Genomic DNA, 23,297 nt, shown 5'->3' with positions numbered 1-23,297 from the left:
GTTTCGGCAGTTCCTCCAGAGCCCCCCGTGCCGGTAGTTCCTCCAGAACCTCTCGTTCCGGCTGTTCCACCAAGTCCGGAACCTCCGGCTCCTGTGGTTCAGGCTGTCCCTCTCCGTACTCGTTGTGGTCGCGAAATCAGGCTCCCAGCTAGGTTCCGCACCTCGGGTTCTGGGGGGGGTCATGTAGCGACCATGGAGAATGGTCTAGGTCGTCGAACCCTCGGATTGGCCAGCGAGGTCACGTGGGAACGCGACCATGGGGATTGGTCCAGGGAAGGACATCGCTGATTGGCCAGCGATGTCATGGGTGCGTTTGGCGCCCGATTTAGTTAGTTCGTCTGAGTCTTCAAGGAAGACAGTAAGTTTATATTGGGTGTCCTGCGACTTGTTGTTTTTGATTCTGTATTCGTGTATTGCAGTTGCAATAAACTTCATCTACAACTACAAGTCTCGGACTCGCCATAGTAGACCCATTTATCTCCAGTGGCGTGTACGTCCTTGGATGTTTAGCCCTTCTGAAGTCCACAATCAGATCCTTTGTTTTTTTGACATTCAAGAGGAGGCTGTTGTCCTGACACCAGAGTGCCAGATCAGCCACCTCCTCCCGGTAGGCCTTCTCATCGTTGTTGGAGATCCGGCCCACCACCACAGTGTCATCAGCAAACTTGATGGTGGAGTTTGAGCTGAACCTGGCCCCACAGTCATGTGTGTACAGGGTGTACAGTAGGGGGCTAAGGACGCAGCCCTGGGGGGATCCTATGTTCAGGGTGAGGGAGCTAGATGTGTGTTCCCCCATCCTGACCACTTGGGGCCTGGCAGTGAGAAAGTCCAGGACCCAGGCACACAGAGGGGTGCTAAGCCCCAGTTCCAGCAGCTTCTCAACCAGTCTGCTGGGGACTATTGTGTTGAATGCTGAACTAAAGTCAATGAACAGTATCCTCACATAGCCCCCCTGGCTGTCCAGATGAGAGAGAGCGGTGTGCAGAACCTGGGAGACCGCATCATCCGTGGACCTGTTCGGACGGTATGCGAACTGTAGTGGGTCCATGTTGCGAGGAAGGAGGGCGCAGATGTGCTTCTTGACTAGCCTCTCAAAGCATTTCATGACAACCGAGGCGAGGGCCACCGGTCGGTAGTCATTTAAACACGCTGGAGAGGCATTCTTTGGCACCGGTACAATGATGGATCTTTTGAAGCATGCAGGGACCACGGACTTTGCCAAGGAGAGGTTGAATATTGTGGTGAGCACTGGAGCAAGCTGAGTAGCACAAGACTTTAGTACTCGCCCAGATATACCATCTGGGCCTCCAGCTTTCCTCGTGTTCACACGCGTCAGAGCCCACCTCACCTCATGCTCGGACACCGAGAATGTGTGCACATCCCCGGCGGTGGATCCCCCTCCAGCCTCGCTAGCCAGCGCCCCTTCGGTGCTGTTTTTAGACGGCGAGCTGGTGGTGTTACCCGTCTCAAACCGTGCGTAAAAAGAGTTCAGGTCATCAGCTAAGGAGGAGCCGGCACTTCCGGTTGAGGGGGTGCTGGACCTGTAGCTAGTTATAGTCCGTAGCCCCTGCCAAAGGTGCCTGGTGTCCTGCTGCTCCATCTGTGACTCCATCTTGTCCCGGTACCTCTTTTTTGCATCCTTCACTGCCCTTCGCAGTCGGTAGGACTCTCCCTTGTAGTCGTCCATGTTGCCGGATGCCAGACTGGAGTTGTAAGCAGCAGTGCGAGCATTCAAGGCCACGCGAATAGACCTGTCCACCCAGGGTTTTTGGTTAGGGAAGATACTGACCCTTACCGTGGGGATGATGGTATCGGCTATTGTGACAATGAAGTCCGTAACCGCTTCCGCAAACTCATTTACGTCTCTGGAACTTGCTTGGAACATGTTCCAGTCGACTTCGCTCAGTGCATCCTGCAGCATGGCCTCTGAATGGTCAGACCACCGCTTTACGTCCCTCGTCACTGTCGCTTCCCGTACTATCCGTTGTTTGTACTCCGGCAGCAGGAAAATGGCAGCGTGGTCAGATTTCCCAAAAGGAGGGAGAGAAACGGCCTTGTCAATGTTCATACCGCCGGGGTGTAAGCTGCCCAAGCGAAATATGAGGTGCTGTTCCTCCACTTTGCGCTGGGCCTCACTCTGACAATGGAGGAGGCCCAGGACAGAAAGGTCAGACTGGGTGTGGGAGGGGGAGTTGAAGTGCTGAGCCACCGGGAGATCAGGCAGGTTATGACGGACTGAGCGGAGGTGTTGAGCGAAACGATCGCCGAGCCTGCGTTTGGTCTCGCCGATGTACAGGAGTTGAATATATGATGTACAGGAGATGTACAAACAAGGAACTGCAGATGCTGCCTAATACCCCAAAGGACACAAAGTGCTGGAGTAACTCAGCGGGTCAGGCAGCATCTCTGGAGAGAAAGAATGGGTAATGTTTCGGGTCGAGACCCTTCTTCAGACAAGGTCTCGACCCGAAATGTTACCCATTCTTTCTCTCCAGAGATGCTGCCTGACCCGCTGAGTTACTCCAGCATTTTGTGTCCATCGTTGGTGTAAACCAGCATCTGCAGTTCCTTCTAAAACCTTTCTCACCCACATCTCCCTGTGACCATTCCCTCATCTCCTGTCGTGCAGAAGATACAAAGGCTTTCAAAGCACATACCGCCAGATTCAGGAACAGCCTCTTCTATTCCACTATCTGAGGTCTGAAGAAGGGTCTAATCTGAAAGGTCAATAGACAATAGGTGCAGGAGGAGGCCATTCGGCCCTTCGAGCCAGCACTGCCATTCACTGTGTTCATGGCTGATCATTCTCAATCAGTACCCTGTTCCTGCCTTCTCCCCATACCCCCTGACTCCGCTATCCTTAAGAGCTCTATCTAGCTCTCTCTTGAATGCATTCTGAGAATTGGCCCCCACTGCCCTCTGAGGCAGAGAATTCCACAGATTCACAACTCTCTGACTGAAAAAGTTTTTCCTCACCTCCGTTCTAAATGGCCTACCCCTTATTCTTAAACTGTGGCCCCTGGTTCTGGACTCCCCAACATTGGGAACATGTTTCCTGCCTTTAGCGTGTCCAACCCCTTAATAATCTTACATGTTTCGATAAGATCCCCTCTCATCCTTCTAAATTCCAGTGTGTACACGCCTAGATGCTCCAGTCTTTCAACATATGATAGTCCCGCCATTCCGGGAATTAACCTGGTAAACCTACGCTGCACGCCCTCAATAGCAAGAATATCCTTCCTCAAATTTGGAGACCAAAACGGCACACAGTACTCCAGGTGTGGTCTCACCAGGGCCCTGTACAACTGCAGAATGACCTCTTTGCTCCTATACTCAACGCCTCTTGTTATGAAGGCCAACATCCCATTGGCTTTCTTCACTGCCTGCTGTACCTGCATGCTTCCTTTCAGTGACTGATGCACTAGGACATCCCCTTTTTCTCACATGACACCGTTCAGATGATCTTGACAGTAAATTGGGCTGCTCTCCCGAGGCATCGGGAAGGGGCAGGGTCATAGGCAGTGCAATCTGGTCCGATCCTCTGTCGCCGATGGAAACATCCTCTCCTCATCAACATCAGTCAGTGTCATGCTGATGACAAAGAACCAGAGGAGAAGTGTGACTGATGCCAAAGATTTAAAGATATTTTAGCTGCATCATATAGGGGAAGGCAACTATTCTTTGTGAACTTTTAAATAGAAAAGGGGTAGGGTATGACAGTGTAAGCCTCAACCGGGGTGAAAAGAGGAACTAACACAGGGCAGTCATGGACACTGTTAAGCGACTCGTTATGTTTGGCAGCTTGTGACAGTGAAGGAGCAAGCAGACAAGCTCTTAGATAGATTCATAGAAACGTAGAAAATAGGTGCAGGAGTAGGCCATTCGGCCCTTCGAGCCTGTACGCACCGCCATTCAATATGATCATGGCTGATCATCCAACTCAGTATCCTGTACCTGCCTTCTCTCCATACCCCCTGATCCCTTTAGCCACAAGGGCCACATCTAACTACCTCTTAAATATAGCCAATGGACTGGCCTCAACTACCCTCTGTGGCAGAGAATTCCACAGATTCACCGCGCTCTGTGTGAAAAAAAACGTTCTCATCTCGGTCCTAAAAGACTTCCCCCTTATCCTTAAACTGTGACCCCTTGTTCTGGACTTCCCCAACATCGGGAACAATCTTCCTGCATCTAGCCTGTCCAACCCCTTAAGAATTTTGTAAGTTTCTATAAGATCCCCCCTCAATCTTCTAAATTCCAGTGAGTACAAGCCGAGTCTATCCAGTCTTTCTTCATATGAAAGTCCTGCCATCCCAGGAATCAATCAGGTGAACCTTCTCTGTACTCCCTCTATGGCAAGAATGTCTTTCTTCAGATTAGGAGACTGTAAGCAATACTCCAGGAGTGGTCTCACCAATGCCCTGTACAACTGCAGCAGAACCTCCCTGCTCCTATACTCAAATCCCCTCGCTATGAATGCCAACATACCATACGCTTTCTTCACTGCCTGCTGCACCTGCATGCCTACTTTCAATGACTCGTGCACCATGACACCCAGGTCTCGTTGCATCTCCCCTTCTCCTAATCGGCCACCATTCAGGTAATAGTCTGCTTTCCTGTTCTTGCCACCAAAGTGGATAACCTCACATTTATCCACATTATACTGCATCTGCCATGCATTTGCCCACTCACCTAACCTATCCAAGTCACGTTGCAGCCTCCTAGCATCCTCCTCACAGCTAACACTGCCCCCCAGCTTCGTGTCATCCGCAAACTTGGAGATGTTGCATTCAATTCCCTCGTCTAAATCATTACTATATATTGTAAATAGCTGGGGTCCCAGCACTGAGCCTTGCGGTACCCCACTAGTCACTGCCTGCCATTCTGAAAAGGACCCGTTTATTCCTACTCTTTGCTTCCTGTCTGCCAGCCAGTTCTCTATCCACATCAATGCTGAACCCACAATACCGTGTGCTTTAAGTTTGCATACTAATCTCTTTTATGGGACCTTGTCGAAAGCCTTCTGGAAGTCCAGATATAACACATCCACTGGTTCAAAGTTGGTAGCATTGCTAGAGTGCCCGACACAGTGCTGGAGTTGCAGCCTCACAGCGCCAGACACCCGGGTTCGGTCCTGCCCTAGGGTGCCACAAAATGCTGGAGTGACTCAGTGGGTCAGGCAGCATCCCCGGAGAGAAGGAATGGGTGACGTTTCGGGTCGAGACCCTTTCTCAGACTGATGTGGCCCGGGTGCTGTCTGCGCGGAGTTCGCACGTTCTCCCCTGCGACCACGTGGTGTTTTTGCCCGGCGCTCCGGTTTCCACCCACATCCCGAGGGCGTGCAGGTTCGTAGACTGATTGTCCCCCCTGCAAAGTGTGTGGGGAGACATTAGTAAGTGACAACGTGTGACAATAATAAACCAACAACGACCCAATGCAAAGGGACAAGAGCCGCTGCCACACTGCGCCCGAGACCCAAATCTATACACTAAAACTCTCTTTGTTTGTTTGTTTGTTTGTTTGTTCCTGAACTACAGCCAAAACGGTACATGATAGCGCGACAATTTTAGGCCCACCTTACTCACCATCGTCCCTTTGGTGCTAACGGAAGAAGTTTCATTGAAATATATATTTTTATATTTTTAAAGCTATTCACATTTTAAAGTTTAAATCTATCTCTTAGAGAGGGAGGGAGGATAAGGGGGGTTGAGGGAGAAGGAGTGGGGGAGGAAGAGGAAGGGAGTAGGGGGGGAGAGGGGAGGGAGGGAGGGAGGGGGGTTAGGGGGAGGGGGTTGGAGGGATGGGGAGGGGGAAGGGAGGGAGGGGGAGGAGGGAGGGGGGAGGGGGGGTGGAGTGCAGGGGGTTAGGGGGAAGGGAGGGGGGAGGGAGGGGGAAGGGATGGAGGGGGAGGAGGGAGGGAGGGGGAAGGGGAGAGGGGGGGGTAGGGAGGGAGGGGAGGGTGCTGCATCAATGCAGGAGAGGTTTGTGCCCAACGGGTCCACTTGGTCTAGTTCAATCATAAATTTGCACGTTCTCCCAGTGACCGTGTTCTCCGGTTTCCTCCCACTTCACGGGCATGCGGGGTTTGTCGTCCGTAAAGCTGCTTGAAGATGGCGGTGTCCATCCGTCAGGGATCTCCACCATCCGGGCCGCGCCCTGGTCTCACTGCTGCCGTCGGGCAGGTGGTATAGACGCCCGAGGACCCACACCGCCACGTTCAGCACGGTGGCGCTGCGGTAGAGTTGCTGCCTCACAGCGCCCGAGCCCCAGGTGTGATCCTGACCACGGGTACTGCGGGCGCGGAGTTTGCACGTTCCCCCTGTGCCTGTGGGTTTTCTCCGGGTGCTCCATTTCCCTCCAACATCGTTAGCGTACCTGCCTCAGCCTCCTCCTCTGGCAGCTCGTTCCAACTGTGTTGTTAAAAACCAATAAAACAGCTGGGAAAAAAGCAATGGAAAATGTAGTGTACATGTCACTGAAAAAGGACGAAGCAAAAACAGGTGGAGTTTTTAGAACCGTATATAATATTGTACACAAAGGTCGGCCCTACACAGATATGTCTTCTGATATTGAACTGCAAGAAAGAAACAGCATTGACTTAGGGTACGTTCCCCACTCTCGTAAGTCATGTGCAGATGTTTCTCATCACATAGGGAACCAGATGTGAAAGACAGTGGTGGAAAATATAATTTCAAAACAATCTCAAATGTCTATTATGATTGATGAACCTACTACTATTAATGGGAACACTGTTCTAGTCGTCTGCTTGAGAGCAGCAGTTGGTGAAACTTCCCAACCTATATCATTCTATTTTGACTTAGAACATATGAAACTAGGTGGCGGCGCCTAACGGCTGCGGCTCGCTAGCATTCTGTTTGTCTTTTTTCCTTTTTTTTTTTGTTGTGTGTCGGTGTTGGGATGGTTTTTGGGTTTTTTTGGTTGTGTATGTGTGGGGGGTGGTGGTGTGGGTGATGTGGGGGGGGGTGGGGGAAACCTTTCTCTTTTAGGTCTCTTCCTCACGGCGCGGGGTGCGGCTCGGCCGCGGGGCCTAACATTGCCCGGTGCGGCTTGGCCGCTGAACTTAACAGTGCCCGGTGCGGCTCGGCCGCGGGACTTTTCATCGCCCGGTGCGGCTCGGCCGCGGGACTTTACATCGCTGGTGCGGCTCGGCCGCTGGACTTAACAGTGCCCGGTGCGGCTCGGCCGCGGGGCCTAACATCGCCCGGTGCGGCTCGGCCGCGGGACTTTACATCGCCCGGTGCAGCTCGGCCGCGGGACTTTTCATCGCTGGTGCGACTCGGCTGCGGGACTTAACATCGCCCGGCGCGGCTCGGCCGCGGGGCTTTACATCGCTGTTGCGGCTCGGCCGCGGGACTTTTCATCGCTGGTGCGGCTCGGCCACGGGACTTAACATCGCCCGGTGCGGCTCGGCCGTGGGACTTAGCTGCGCAAGGCTCGGTCGCTGGGCCTTCCATCGCCCGGCTCGGTCGCGAGACGTTTCAGCGCCCGGTGCGGCTCGGCCGGGGGGACTTCCACCCCCTTGCGGGGACTGTGCGGGTCTGTCGGGGACGAGCTGTCTGTCCGTGGGCGTGGGGAAGAGAGTGGAAGTTTTGTTGCCTCCATCACAGTGAGGGGGTGTTTGGAGTCACTGTGATGGACGTTTGTGTTGGGGTCATGTGTCTTGTGTTCTTTTTTGTATGACTGCTATGTAGTTTCGTTCGGTACCTTGGTACCGAATGACAAATAAAGCTCTGTTGAACTGTTGTTGAACTGTTGAAAATCTATATAAGATGGGCTTCTAAGTTGCTGACATAGAGGTGGTTTTTCAATGCAGTACCTAAAAGAAAATGTGATATCACTTGTAACTGGTGGTGCGTCAGTAATGTTAGGACGAAATGCAGGGGTTGCAAAACTATTTCTTGATGATTTCCCGAATGCAACTGTTTGGCACTGTGCCAGTCACAGGCTTGAACTCAGTGTAGGGGATGCTATAAATGAAGTTGCAGGTTTGAATCATTTTCAGATATTTTGTGATAAATTGTATTCTTGATATCATAGGTCTCCTAAGAATCAGGATGAGTTAACTGCTTGTGCTGAGGCTCGTCACTGTCAACTGTTGAAAATTGGTCGTGTTTTCAGTGTGAGATGGGTTCCTTCATCTTACCGAACTGTAAAGGCAATGTGGCAGTCTTACAAAGCTATATGGGAACATTTTGGAAAAGCACGCTGTGATGCTTCAAGATCTAGTGCAGAGAGAGCAAAGTACGAGGGGCTGAAAAAAGTACGAGGGGATAAAGTTGCCCCTCGGGATCCTATTAAATCTTTCCCCTCTCAACTTAATTCTTGATCCCCCTACTCTGGGTAAAAGACTCATAAAAGACTAGGTAAAAGATGCATTCACCCGATCTGTTCCCCTCATAACCCAATACACTGGGAGGTCACCCCTCAGTCTCCTGCACTCCAGGTATAAAGTCCCAGCCTGCCCAACTCCTCCCCACAGCTCAGACCCTCGAGTCCTGGCAACATCCTTGTACATCGTCTCTGCACTCTTTCCAGCTTGACTGCATTGTTCCCATAGCAGGGTGATCAAAACTGAGCACAACACTCCAAATGCAGCCTCGCCAACTTCTTACAAAACAGTAACCTGACCTTCCAACTTCTGTACTCAATGTCAACTGATGAAAGCCCAAAGTGCCGAAACCTTTCTTAACCATATACCAGCGATGTCTCTTTCAGGGAACTATGTACCTGCACTCCTAGATCCCTCTGCTCTACAACACTCCCAAACCTGGCTAGTGTCCCGCTGAACCTTCCCTCTCCAAGTACCTGTCCAAATGCTTATTAAACATTGCTGAGGTACCTGTCTCAACTACATAATGCTGGATGCCGCTTTGACTCCCTGTTTAACCCCCTACAGCGCCCTCTAATATACAGAGTTTTGCCTTTATAATAAGCACCCTGAATCAGGCCCTTTGGCCCACTTTCCTCACGCTGACCAACATTTCCCATCTACACTAGTCCCACCTGCATGCATTTGGCCCATCTATATATTACCAAAAGTCTCATCTTGTTTGTACGTGTGCATATATATTTAATTGCATGTTTGTACGTACCCGAAATACAGCCAAAACGGTACAGGCTATCGCAACAATTTTAGGCCCACCTTACTCTCCATTGTCCTGCAGTGCAAATGGTGGTTATATTTCAAAAGTTTTTCACTTTTTAAATTTTAATAAATCACTTTTTAAACTTTACTAAATATCTTTTCCACTTGCCCTGCCTGTCAGCCATGTTCTACGTCACAATGAGAACCCAACGGGTCCGCGTGTTCCACTTCACAACTCCGGGCCTGCGCAGTTGGGGCCCGTTGATTTAGGTAATACTTACGTAAGATGGCCGCCAGATCCGCGTGTGCGCAGAACAAACACGTCCGGGCCCGGTGCAGTTGGGGCCCGTTGATCCAATGCTTATGCAGGATGGCCGCAGGAGTTGTTGGAGGGTAGTCGCTCGGAGGAGGGGGCGGGACCCGCCCGAGTTACGGGAGTGGCGGCCAATGAGTTTTGGTGGGGGGGGTTGAGGAGAGCCCTCCTGCTGGGTGAGTGCCTCCCTCTCCCCTCTCCTCTCGCCAGCCCCCCAGCCCCGGGGGAGACTCCACGCTGGCAACGGGTGCACGTGTGGTCAGTTGGGGGTGGGTTGCCGGGCCCGCAGGAGAGGTCTGGACACAACGCTAAACCTTCCCTCTCCAAGTACCTGTCCAAATGCTTATTAAACATTGCTGAGGTACCTGTCTCAACTACATAATGCTGGATGCCCCTCTAACTCCCTGTTTAACCCCCTGCAGCACCCTCTAATATACAGAGTTTTGCCTTTTCAATAAGCACCCTGAATTTGCTTCCCACATTCGCGTTACAAAGTCACTCTCAGCTGACGATGAAAAGGCAGTCCTCAACTTGCATCAGCCACAGAGGGCTTGACGGGAAATGAAGAAACACACACTTGAGTGACTTCTGTATTTCAGCGTTAAGAAGCTGAGGGCAGTGGGTGAGGCAGACACTTCACTGAAGGTTTGGCGATGCTCTCTCTCCGGGTTTGTCTCTGCACCGTCCTGCTCTGCATCTCCGTCTCCGTCCAGGGTTACAGTAGGTGCCTTCTCTTCACTCCCATTACCCCCTCCTCGTCACCAACCGGACTCAGGGTGGTGCAGCGGGTAGAGCCACTGCCTTCCCAGCGCCAGACACCCTGGTTAAATCCTGACCTCGGATGCTGGCTGCGTGGAGTTTGCGCGCTCTCCCTGCGGGGCTTTCTCCGGGTGCTCCGGTTGCCTCCCACGTCCCAAAGACGTGTGCGTTTGCAAGTTAATTGGCCCTGTAATTTGTCCCTGGTGTGTAGAGACTGTTTGAGAAAATGGAACCAGTGTGAACGGGTGGTCAGTGGTTGGCATGGACTCGGTGGGCCGAAGGGCCTGTTTCCACGGTGGGCCGAAGGGCCTGTTTCCATGCTGTATCTCTAAAATTAAAGCAGGCTCTCATTCAGAACATCAACAGCACCCTGTACGTTGTTGTAGCTCTGTGGTTAGTAGTTCCTGCCACTACTTTAGGACAGCACAGCGGTAGAGTTGCTGCCTTACAGCGCCAGAGACCCGGGTTTGATCCTGACCTTGGGTGCCGTCTGTATGGAGTTTGTACGTTCTCCCTGTGACCACAAGGTCCTTTCTCCGGGAGCTCCGGTTTCCTCCCACATTCCAAAGACGCGTGGGTTTGTAGGTGAATTGGCCTCTCTGTAAATTGTCCCTGGGGTTTAGGATAGAATAGTCACTGGTCGCCATGGACTTGGTTGGCCGAATGGCCTGTTTACACCCTGTTTCTCTAAACTAAACTCCTCTGAAACTGCTCCCGTCCGGCAGAAGGAACAGAAGCTTGAAAGCGCGCACCACCAGACTCAGGAACAGCTTCTGCCCCTCTGTTATCAGGCTTCTGAACGGTCCTTCCATAAGCTGGGGCACTGTCCGTTTCACCTCTACCCCCCATTGCAGACATTGGACTTTGTCTGTGGAACTGATGCGCTACAATGCTGAGAACTATATTCTGCACTCTGTATCTTCCGCTTTGCTCTACCTACTGTAAGGGTTTGAAGTGATTCAATTTGTGTATGTTGTGTATATTAATTTGTGTCTATCAGTCTGAAGAAGGGTCTCAACCCGAAACATCACCCATTCCTTCTCTCCTAGATGCTGCCTCACCCGCTGAGTTACTCCAGCGTTTTATGATACCTTCGATTTGTACCAGCATCTGCAGTTATTTTCCTACATAATTTGTGTGCAGTATTATCTGACCTGAAACAAAGGTGTTCACTGTACCTTGGAACACGTGACAAGAGTGGTCAAGTCACGTTAAGTCAATGTTATTTGTACAGCACATTTAAAAACAACCCACGTTGACCAAAGTGCTGTACATCAGTTCAGGTAGTAAGGACGAACATACAACGGCACACAAACATAACAGCACATACATAAACAGTTCACAGCGCCCCCTCAGAGGGCCTCAAACACGAGGGAGTAGAAATAGGTTTTGAGCCTGGACTTAAAGGAGTCGATGGAGGGGGCAGTTCTGATGGGGAGAGGGATGCTGTTCTACAGTCCAGGAGCTGCAACCGCAAAAGCACGGTCACCCCTGAGCTTAAGCCTAGACCGCGGGATAGTGAGTAGCCCCAAGTCGGCCGACCTGAGGGACCTGGAGATAGAGTGGTGGGTTAGAAGATTTTTGATATGGGGGGGGGCAAGCCCGTTTAGGGCTTTGTATGTCAATAGGAGGAGCTTGAAGTTGATTCTGTACTGTACTGGGAGCCAGTGGAGAGAGGCCAGAATCGGGGTGATGTGGTCCCTTTTACGGGTACCCGTCAGGAGTCTCGCTGCGGCATTTTGGACCAATTGCAGGCAGGACAGGGATGGTTGGCTGATCCCAGTGTATAATACCCCAGTAAACCCAGGGATACCAATAGGCTGCTCCAGAAGGCTAGATTGCATGGGATCCAAGGGGAGGTAGCTGAATGGTCAGAAAATTGGCTTTGATGTTTGTCATCTATATCTATGGTCTGGATGAGAACGTGCGAGGCATGATTAGCCAGCTTGCAGATGACACAAAATTGGTGGTGTTGTAGATTGTGGAGACGGTTATCTGAAATTGCAGCAGGATCTTCATCGATTGGGCAGTTGGGCTGAGGAACGGTTGATGGAATTTAATGCAGGGAAATGTGAGGTGTTGTATTTTGGGAGCACTAACATGGGCAGAACCCACACAGTGAGCGGTGGGTCTCCTGGGAAGGTTGTAGAGCAGAGGGATCTAGGAGCGCAGGTACATAGTTCCTTGAAAGTGATATAAAAAGTAGATAGGGTGGTCAAATAGGCTTTTGGCACATTGGCCTTCATCAGTAACAACATACAAAAATTAGAAAAGGACTGGACAAGCTAGATGCAGGAAAAATGTTCCCAATGTTGGGCGAGTCCAGAACCAGGGGCCACACAGTCTTAGAATAAAGGAGAGGCCATTTAAAACTGAGGTGAGAAGGAACATTTTCACCCGGAAAGTTGTGAATTTGTGGAATTCTCTGCCACAGAGGGCAGTGGAGGCCAATTCACTGGATGGATTTAAGAGAGGGTTAGATAGAGCTCTAGGGGCGAGCGGAATCAAGGGATATGGGGAGAAGGCAGGCACGGGTTGTTGATTGTGGACGATCAGCCATGATCACAATGAATGGCGGTGCTGGCTCGAGGGGCCGACTGGCCTCCTCCTGCACCTATTTTCTATGTTTCGAGTCAGAGTATCGAGTATAGAAGTTGGGGAGATCGTGTGACAGTTGTATAACACATTGGCGTGGCCACATTGAGAGTGTTGTGGTCAGTTTTTGGCACCATGTTATTTGAAAGATGTTGTCAAGCTGGAAAGGGCACAGCGAAGATGTACGAGGATGTTGCCAGGACTCGAGGGGCTGAGGACGAGGATGTTGCCAGGACTCGAGAGGCTGAGCTGTGGGGAGAGGTTGGCATCACGTTCAGCACTGACATCGTGAGCCAAGGGATCCATTCCTGTGCTGTTCTGGTCTATGTTCTATGGGCAAAGTTAACACTGCAGAGGTGTCTTACAGATGGCAAGGGGAAGTGAGTCACTTACCACAGAAACTCAGAAGAAGGGTCTCGACCCGAAACGTCACCCATTCCTTCTCTCCAGCCATGCTGCCTGTTCCGCTGAGTTACTCCAGCATTTCGTCTTCGGTTTAAACTAGCACCTGCAGTTCCTTCCTGTACAGAACCTCTGATGTTCCTGTCAGCACAATACATTGACAGTATAACAGTGTAGCAAAGGGGGTTACAGAGGCATGAGGCAGGAGCCGGCCAGATTTGACTGGAAGGAGGCCCTTGCAGGGAAGACGGTGGAACAGCAATGGCAGGTATTCCTGGGAACAATGCAGAAGTTGCAGGATCAATTTATCCCAAAGAGGAGGAAAGATTCTAAGGGGAGTAAGAGGCACCCGTGGCTGACAAGGGAAGTCAGGGACAGCATAAAAATAAAAGGGAAGAAGTATAACATAGCAAAGAAGAGTGGGAAGCCAGAGGATTGGGACTCTTTTAAAGAGCAACAGAAGATAACTAAAAAGGCAATACGGGGGGAAAAGATGAGGTACGAGGGTAAACTAGCCAATAATATAAAGGAGGATAGCAAAAGCTTTTTTAGGTTTGTGAAGAGAATAAATAAATAAAAAATAAATACAAATAGTCAAGGCAAATGTGGGTCCCTTGAAGTCAGAAGCAGGGGAATTTATTATGGGGAACAAGGAAATGGCAGACGAGTTGAACCGGTACTTTGGATCTGTCTTCACTAAGGAAGATACAAGCAATCTCCCAGATGTTCTAGTGGCCAGAGATCCTAGGGTGACGGAGGAACTGAAGGAGATTCACATTAGGCAGGAAATGGTGTTGGATAGACTGATGGGACTGAAGGCTGATAAATCCCCAGGGCCTGATGGTCTGCATCCCAGGGTACTTAAGGAGGTGGCGCTAGAAATTGTGGACGCATTGGTGATCATTTTCCAATGTTCTATAGATTCAGGATCAGTTCCTGCGGATTGGAGGGTAGCTAATGTTATCCCGCTTTTTAAGAAAGGAGGGAGAGAGAAAACGGGAAATTATAGACCAGTTAGTCTGACATCAGTGGTGGGGAAGATGCTGGAGTCAATTATAAAAGACGAAATTGCAGAGCATTTGGATAGTAGTAACAGGATTGTTCCGAGTCAGCATGGATTTACGAAGGGGAAATCATGCTTGACTAATCTTCTGGAATTTTTTGAGGATGTAACTAGGAAAATTGACAGGGGAGAGCCGGTGGATGTGGTGTACCTTGACTTTCAGAAAGCCTTCGACAAGGTCCCACATAGGAGATTAGTGGGCAAAATTAGAGCACATGGTGTTGTGGGTAGGGTACTGACATGGATAGAAAATTGGTTGACAGACAGAAAGCAAAGAGTGGGGATAAATGGGCCCCTTTCAGAATGGCACAAAAAGGCATTTATTGACCAAAAAAAGGCACAGAAAGGCATGTATTTCCACCACCAAAATATGGTTACAAATGATAATATGAAGGTTTACTACATTAAACAAATGAATGAATGAATGAATGAATGAATGAATAAGTTTATTGGCCAAGTATGTGCATATACAAGGAATGTGCCTTGGTGCTCCGCTCACAAATGACAACACAAACACACAGTTAACAATTAAGAATAAAGCATAACAACATCAAAACAATAAGGATACAACATTACGGTCTAAACATGTGGGTGAAAATAAACCAGAGCAAAAAAGAGACTACAGAGTTTGGTTATTGAGTAGAACTGTCACTCGTCGAAAAAAAGCAGTTTTTATGTCTGGCTGTGGCTGCTTTGACAGTCCGGAGTCGCCTTCCAGAGGGAAGTGCTTCCAAGAGTTTGTGGCCAGGGTGAGAGGGGTCAGAGATGATCTTGCCCGCTCGCTTCCTGGCCCTTGCAGTGTACAGTTCGTCAATGGGGGGGGAAGGTTGCAGCCAACAACCTTCTGGGTTGTGCGAACGATCCGTTGCCAAAAGTCAACGGTCAAAGTTGCCTGGTTGCACATAATTACTAGCATTTTATTCAAATGATCTGGTGTTAAACTATGCCGTCTGTCAGACAGAATATGCTTCAGTTGTGAAAAACGTCTTTCTACCCCAGCTGAGGTCACTGGTGCGCACCCGAAACAAGCGACAGACTCTACACTCATGTCGATATCTTGAGCGTAACAACCACCTTTGAGAACTTTAGCTATGCTTTGTATTTCTTCAAGATCTTTCTTACCTAAAATCACATTTTCCTTGTATGTCTTTACCCACATCGCCAGGAACTTTACGAATATCGCCAGTTACTTTGTTGAAAACCTGCAAGTTGTCTTATCTCCAGCGGTCGGGCGGGGCCTCGAACCTTCCATTGATGGGACGATCTTGACTCCCGTAGCCGGCGGCGAGCCTTCCTCGTCGGGGCGATCAAGCTCCTGCATCGGGGGGAGGGGGTCTCAGCTCTCCCGCGCCGGGCGATCCACCCCGGGTCGGTGAACAAGCAAGCCATACACAAGTACAAAGAGAAACAATACCAGAGTGCAGAATATATTGCTGCAGCATTACAGTTACAGAGAAAAAAGTGCAAGGTCCGCAATGTGGTGGGTTGGAAGATCAAAACTACGCTCTAACAAGGAAGGGCCCCTCAGTAGTTTGGGAATAGTGGGGAAGTAGCTGTTCCTGAGGATGGTGGTGTGCGCTTTCAAGCTTCTGTACCTACTGCCTGATGGGAGAGGGGAGAGGAGTGGTTCTTGATTATCTCAGCTGCATTCCCGAGGCAGCGGGAAGTGTAGATGGAGTTGATGGTGGGGAGTGTGGTGTGTGTGATGGACTGGGCTACATCTACAATGGTGGGGAGTGTGGTGTGTGTGATGGACTGGGCTACGTCCACAACTCTCTGCGATTTCTTGCGGTCTTGGGCGCAGCTGTTCCCAAGAAGAGTATGCTCTCTACGATGCAACTGTAGACATTTGTAAGTATCATTGGAGACATGCTGAACTTCCTCAATCTTCTGAGTCAGCAGTGGTATAATAATAATAATAATAATACATTTTATTTATATAGCGCTTTTCATATACTCAAAGACGCTTTACAGAGATTTTGAGAACATAGGGAAATTAATAAATAGATAAATAAGTAAATAAATAAATGAACAGAGAAAGGAGACAGAAGGTGAGGTGACCTTCAGTGGTTGAAGGCAGTACTGAACAGGTGAGACTTCAGCGATGTTTTGAATGTGGTGAGTGAGGAGGAGTCTCTGACGGTTTGAGGTAGTGAGTTCCATAGGGTGGGAGCAGCGATGGAGAAAGCCCTGTCCCCCCAGGATCTGAGTTTAGTCCGGATGTGGGGGGGATAGGAGATTGGCAGCGGCAGAGCGGAGGGTGCAGGTGGGAGTGTGCCTGTGGAGGAGGTCGGTCAGGTAGATGGGGCCAGGTTATGGAGGGCTTTGTAGGTTATGAGGAGGATTTTGTACTGGATTCTCTGGGGGATGGGGAGCCAGTGGAGTTTATAAAGGACGGGGGTGATATGGTCACGGATCGAGGTGTGTGTGAGTAGACGGGCAGCGGAGTTTTGAATGTATTGAAGTTTATTGATGATTTTTGAGGGTGCGCCATAGAGGAGGCTGTTGCAGTAGTCCAGACGGGAGGTGATGAAGGCGTGGATGAGGGTTTCTGCAGCTGTGGAGGAGAGGGATGGACGGAGACGGGCAATGTTTTTGAGGTGGAACAAGGCTGTCTTTGTGATGTGTTTGATGTGTTTGTCGAAGGAGAGGGTTTGATCAAAGATGATTCCAAGATTCCGGATGTGAGGTGAGGTGGATACTGGGAGACCATCAATGTTGAGGATGAAGTTTTGGGTGGATTTGGTGAGCATTTTTGGACCAATGATCTCCCGGTGGCTCAGCACTTCAACTCCCACTCCCAGTCTGACCTCTCTGTCCTGGACCTCCTCCATTGTCAGAGTGAGGCCCAACGCAAATTGGAGGAACAGCACCTCATATTTTGCTTGGGTAGTTTACACCCCGGCGGTATGAACATTGACTTCTCTAACTTCAGATAGTCCCCGCTTCCCCTCTCCATCCCCTCCCCTTTCCCAGTTCTCCCACTAGTCTTCCTGTCTCCGACTACATTCTATCTCTGTCCCGCCCCTTCCCCTGACATCAGTCTGACGAAGGGTCTCGACCTGAGACGTCACCCATTCTTTCTCTCCAGAGATGCTGCCTGACCCGCTGAGTTACTCCAGCATTTTGTGTCTGCCTTCAGTAGTGGAGTATTGGTGTGTTCTCTTTTTAACTGTAGCTTCAATGTTGATGGGCCGGGACAAATTGTTGGTGATATTTCCACTTAGGAACCCTTCAGGAGTGAAGAGTGTTTTATTGCCATAGGTCCCAATAGACAATAGGTGCAGGAGGAGGCCATTCAGCCCTTCGAGCCAGCACCACCATTCAATGTGATCGTGGCTGATCATTCTCAATCAGTACCCCGTTCCTGCCTTCTCCCCATACCTCTGACTCCGCTATCCTTAAGAGCTCTATCTAGCTCCCTCTTGAATGCATTCAGAGAATTGGCCTCCACTGCCTTCTGAGGCAGAGAATTCCACAGATTCACAACTCTCTGACTGAAAAGGTTTTTCCTCATCTCCGTTCTAAATGGCCTACCCCTTATTCTTAAACTTCTGGACTCCCCCAACATTGGGAACATGTTTCCTGCCTCTAATGTGTCCAATCCCTTAATAATCTTATACGTTTTGATAAGATCCCCTCTCATCCTTCTAAATTCCAGTGTATACAAGCCTAGTCGCTCCAGTCCTTCAACATATGACAGTCCCGCCATTCCGGGAATTAACCGAGTGAACCTACGCTGCACTCCCTCAATAGCAAGAATATCCTTCCTCAAATTTGGAGACCAAAACTGCACACAGTACTCCAGGTGCGGTCTCACTAGGGCCCTGTACAACTGCAGAAGGACCTCTTTGCTCCTATACTCAACTCCTCTCGTTATGAAGGCCAACATTCCATTGGCTTTGTCCCGAAATGGAACAATGAAATTCTTACTTACAGATTTGTAAACATAGTACTCTGTAAAAACCATGACCAACACCAAAAATGTTCAGTATGGATGTTTAAAAAAAATCAATCAAACAATCATAGTGCAGACAAAAACGATGTTCCCAAGTCCACGTAGTTAGAGCTTATTTGGAGGTTGCCGTGTTTAATAGCCTGATGGCTGTAGGGAAGAAGCTGTTCCTGAACATGGACGTTACAGTTTCCAGGCTCCTGTACCTTCTTCCTGATGGCAGGAGTGAAATGAGAGCGTGGCCAGGGTGGGCGGGGGTCTCTGACGATGCTGGCTGCCATTTTGAGGCAGCGCCTCCTGTAGATCCCTTTGATGGTGGGGAGGTCAGTAGCCGTGATGGACCGGGGCAGTGTCCACCGTTCTCTGTAGATGCCTTCGATGGTGGGGAGGTCAGTAGCCGTGATGGACCGGGGCAGTGTCCACCGTTCTCTGTAGATGCCTTCGATGGTGGGGAGGTCAGGACCCGTGATGGACCGGGGCAGTGTCCACCACTCTCTGCAGATGCCTTCGATGGTGGGGAGGTCAGGACCCGTGATGGACCGGGGCAGTGTTCACCACTTTGTGCAATCCTCTTTGTTCCTGGGCTTTCGAGTTGCCGAACCAGGCCACGATGCAAGCAGTCCAAATGCTCTGTACTGTAAACCCTTCAGAAGTTCAAGAGGATGTTCACTCACATTCTGAATCTCCTCAATCTTCTGAGGAAGTAGAGGCGTTGAATTTCTTTACAATTGCATCAGTGTGCTGGGTCCAGGACAGTTCTTCAGCGATGTGCACGCCCAGGAATTTGGGCAACGGACAATAGAATACAGGTGCAGGAGTAGGCCATTCGTCCCTTCGATGTTTACGGCTTATGACTCAAACCTTCACCGACCCTTCATCGATGAAGACAGGTTTGCACATCAGTTCCTTGGTTACACTGACGTAGAGAAAAAGGCTGTGGTTCTGGCACCGTTTGATGAGTTGATTCATACCCTTGACTCATCGTCATCTGTAATTCGTCCAACAGTGGAGTTGACGTGGGCATGTTTGAAGACGGAGTTGGAACTGTATCCAGCTATGTACACTCATGAGTATAGAGTGAGCAGAGCAGAGGACTGTGCACATGCCCCTGAGGTGCTCCTTTGCTGGTGGTTATTGAGGAGGAATTTAGTAGGATGAGAGGGGATCTTATCGAAACGTTTAAGATTATTAAGGGGTTGGACACGTTAGAGGCAGGAAACATGTTCCCAATGTTGGGGGGAGTCCAGAACAAGGGGCCACAGTTTAAGAATAAGGGGTAGGCCATTTAGAACGGAGATGAGGAAAAACGTTTTCAGTCAGAGAGTTGTGAATCTGTGGAATTCTCTGCCTCAGAAGGCGGTGGAGGCCAATTCTCTGAATGCATTCAAGAGAGAGCTAGATAGAGCTCTTAAGGATAGCGGAGTCAGGGGGTATGGGGAGAAGGCAGGAACGGGGTACTGATTGAGAATGATCAGCCATGATCACATTGAATGGTGGTGCTGACTCGAAGGGCCGAATGGCCTCCTCCTGCACCTATTGTCTATTGAAGTGTTGCTGCCAATTCGTACAGATTGAGGGCTGATGTTGAGGAAGTCGAGGATTCAGTTGCCGAGGGGCGTGCAGAGTCCCAGTTCCACGAGCTTGGTATCTCGTTTGAAGGGGATGATGGTGTTGAATGCTGAGCTGTGGACTGTGAACAGCTTGGTGTACGTGTTTTTAATGTCTAAATGGTCCAACGCAGAGTGGGAGAGGCAGTGAGATTGTATCCTCAACTGATCTGGTGTGGCAGTAGACACACCATAGTGGGTCCAGGTTCCTGTTGATTCCTTCGCTCGTTGAAGCTCTTTGCAGATGCTGCTGAAGGCGGGCGGTCACGGTGGCACAGCGGTAGAGTTGCTGCCTTACAGCGAATGCAGCGCCGGAAACCCAGGTTCCATCCTGACTACGGGTGCTGTTTGTATGGAGTTTGTACGTTCTCCCCGTGACCTGCGTGGGTTTTCTCCGAGTGCTTCGGTTTCCTCGCACACTCCAACGTCGTACAGGTTTGTAGGTTAATTGGCTTGTATAAATGTAAAAACTGTCCCTAGTGTATGTAGGATAGTGTTAATGTGCGGGGATCGCTGGTCGGCGCGGACCCGGTGGGCCGAAGGGCCTGTTTCCGTGCTGTATCTCTAAACTAAACTAAACTTCCACAGAATATTCAAGCTGAACTGACCACGAAGGAATTCAATCATAAAGAAATCATGCTTGACAAATCTACTGGAATTTTTTGAGGATGTAACTAGGAAAATTGACAAGGGAGAGTCAGTGGATGTGGTGTACCTCGACTTTCAGAAAGCCTTCGACAAGGTCCCACATAGGAGATTAGTGGGCAAAATTAGGGCACATGGTATTGGGGGTAGGGTACTGACATGGATAGAAAATTGGTTGACAGACAGAAAGCAAAGAGTGGGGATAAATGGGTCCCTTTCGGAATGGCAGGCAGTGACCAGTGGGGTACCGCAAGGTTCGGTGCTGGGACCCCAGCTATTTACGATATACATTAATGACTTAGACGAAGGGATTAAAAGTACCATTAGCAAATTTGCAGATGATACTAAGTTGGGGGGTAGTGTGAATTGTGAGGAAGATGCAATAAGGCTGCAGGGTGACTTGGACAGGTTGTGTGAGTGGGCGGATACATGGCAGATGCAGTTTAATGTAGATAAGTGTGAGGTTATTCACTTTGGAAGTAAGAATAGAAAGGCAGATTATTATCTGAATGGTGTCAAGTTAGGAGGAGGGGGAGTTCAACGAGATCTGGGTGTCCTAGTGCATCAGTCAATGAAAGGAAGCATGCAGGTACAGCAGGCAGTGAAGAAAGCCAATGGAATGTTAGCCTTCGTAACAAGAGGAGTTGAGTATAGGAGCAAAGAGGTCCTTCTACAGTTGTACCGGGCCCTGGTGAGACCGCACCTGGAGTACTGTGTGCAGTTTTGGTCTCCAAATTTGAGGAAGGATATTCTTGCTATGGAGGGCGTGCAGCGTAGGTTCACTAGGTTAATTCCCGGAATGGCGGGACTTTCGTATGTTGAAAGGCTGGAGCGATTGGGCTTGTATACACTGGAATTTAGAAGGATGAGGGGGGATCTTATTGAAACATATAAGATAATTAGGGGATTGGACACATTAGAGGCAGATAACATGTTCCCAATGTTGGGGGAGTCCAGAACAAGGGGCCACAGTTTAAGAATAAGGGGTAGGCCATTTAGAACGGAGATGAGGAAGAACTTTTTCAGTCAGAGGGTGGTGAAGGTGTGGAATTCTCTGCCTCAGAAGGCAGTGGAGGCCAGTTCGTTGGATGCTTTCAAGAGAGAGCTGGATAGAGCTCTTAAGGATAGCGGAGTGAGGGGGTATGGGGAGAAGGCAGGAACGGGGTACTGATTGAGAGTGATCAGCCATGATCGCATTGAATGGCGGTGCTGGCTCGAAGGGCTGAATGGCCTACTCCTGCACCTATTGTCTATTGTCTATTGACCGGAATGGTCCAAAAAAGTTTTAGTGAAGTGATCCCAGCCCGTCAGACACTAAATGCAGAGCACCTTCATGCTGAGAACAGTACAGCACAGGAACAGGCCCTTCGGCCCATAGTGTCATCGTCATAGAGTCAGAGTGATGCAGTGTGGAAACAGGCCCTTCGGCCCAACTCGCCTACACCGTCCAAAAAAGTCCCAGCTGCCCTGGTCCCACTTGCCTGAGCTTGGTCCATATCCCTCCAAACCTGTCCTATCCATGTACCTGTCCAACTGATTCTTAAATGATGGGATAGTCGCAGCCTCAACTACCTCCTCTGGCAGCTTGTTCCATACACGTGAAAAAGTTACCCCTCGGATTCCTATTAAATCTTTTCCCCTTCACTTTGAACCTGTGTCCTCTGCTCCTTGATTCTCCTACTCTGGGCAAGAGACTGCAGAGGGACAGGTCACAAACAATGACAAGCTGGAGTACAGCAGGGAAATGGAGAGCTCAGTGACACAGTATCAAGGCAACATCCTCCCCCCTCAGCTAGGGTTGCCAACTGTCCCGTATTAGCCAGGACATCCCGTGTTTTGGGCTAAATTGGATTGTCCCGTACGGGACCGCCCTTGTCCCGTATTAGGCCCAGGAACGCTGTAGGCCCAGATGCTGTAGGCCAGGGGGGGGCGCTGTAGGCCTGGACGCTGTAGGCCAGGGGGGGGCGCTGTAGGTCAGGGGGGGGGGGGGCGCTGTAGGCCAGGGGGGGGCGCTGTAGGTCAGGGGGGGGGCGCTGTAGGCCTGGACGCTGTAGGCCCGGATGCTGTAGGCCAGGGGGGGGCGCTGTAGGTCGGGGGGGGGGGGCGCTGTAGGTCGGGACGCTGTAGGCCCGGTCGCTGTAGGTCAGGGGGGGGGGCGCTGTAGACCCGGATGCTGTAGGCCAGGGGGGGGCGCTGTAGGTCAGGGGGGGGGGCGCTGTAGGTCGGGACGCTGTAGGCCCGGTCGCTGTAGGTCAGGACGCTGTAGGTCAGGACGCTGTAGGTCAGGACGCTGTAGGTCAGGACGCTGTAGGTCAGGACGCTGTAGGCCCGGTCGCTGTAGGTCAGGACGCTGTAGGTCAGGACGCTGTAGGTCAGGACGCTGTAGGTCAGGACGCTGTAGGTCAGGACGCTGTAGGTCAGGACGCTGTAGGTCAGGACGCTGTAGGTCGGGACGCTGTAGGTCGGGACGCTGTAGGTCAGGACGCTGTAGGTCGGGACGCTGTAGGCCCGGTCGCTGTAGGTCAGGACGCTGTAGGCCCGGACAGTGTAGGTCCGGATACTGTAGATCCGGACACTGTAGGTCCGGACACTGTAGGTCCGGACACTGTAGGCCCGGACAGTGTAGGCCCGGACAGTGTAGGTCCGGATACTGTAGATCCGGACACTGTAGGTCCGGACACTGTAGGTCTTGACAGTGTAGGTCCGCACAGTGTAGGTCCGGACACTGTAGGCCCGGACACTGAAGGCCCGGATGCTGTAGGCCCGGTCGCTGTAGGTCAGGACGCTGTAGGCTCGGACGCTGTAGGCCCGGTCGCTGTAGGTCAGGACGCTGTAGGCCCGGACACTGAAGG

The 23,297-nt window shown here is 50.6% G+C and overlaps 1 protein-coding gene across 1 annotated transcript in view; it reads left to right on the top strand.

Moving 5' to 3' along the window:
- The first annotated feature begins 10,077 nt into the window (after positions 1-10,077).
- LOC144611499 (uncharacterized) overlaps positions 10,078-23,297 on the top strand; it is a 37,598-nt gene continuing 24,378 nt past the window's right edge. The window contains exon 1 of the mRNA XM_078430634.1: positions 10,078-10,139. The gene's annotated coding sequence lies outside the window, so the exon portion shown is untranslated. The remainder of the gene's footprint in view (positions 10,140-23,297) is intronic.

Source organism: Rhinoraja longicauda, chromosome 3 (assembly GCF_053455715.1).
Source record: "Rhinoraja longicauda isolate Sanriku21f chromosome 3, sRhiLon1.1, whole genome shotgun sequence".
NCBI lineage: Eukaryota > Metazoa > Chordata > Chondrichthyes > Rajiformes > Arhynchobatidae > Rhinoraja > Rhinoraja longicauda.
The sequence above is the reverse complement of the archived record's forward strand: the minus strand, read 5'-3'. Positions and strand labels throughout refer to the sequence as shown.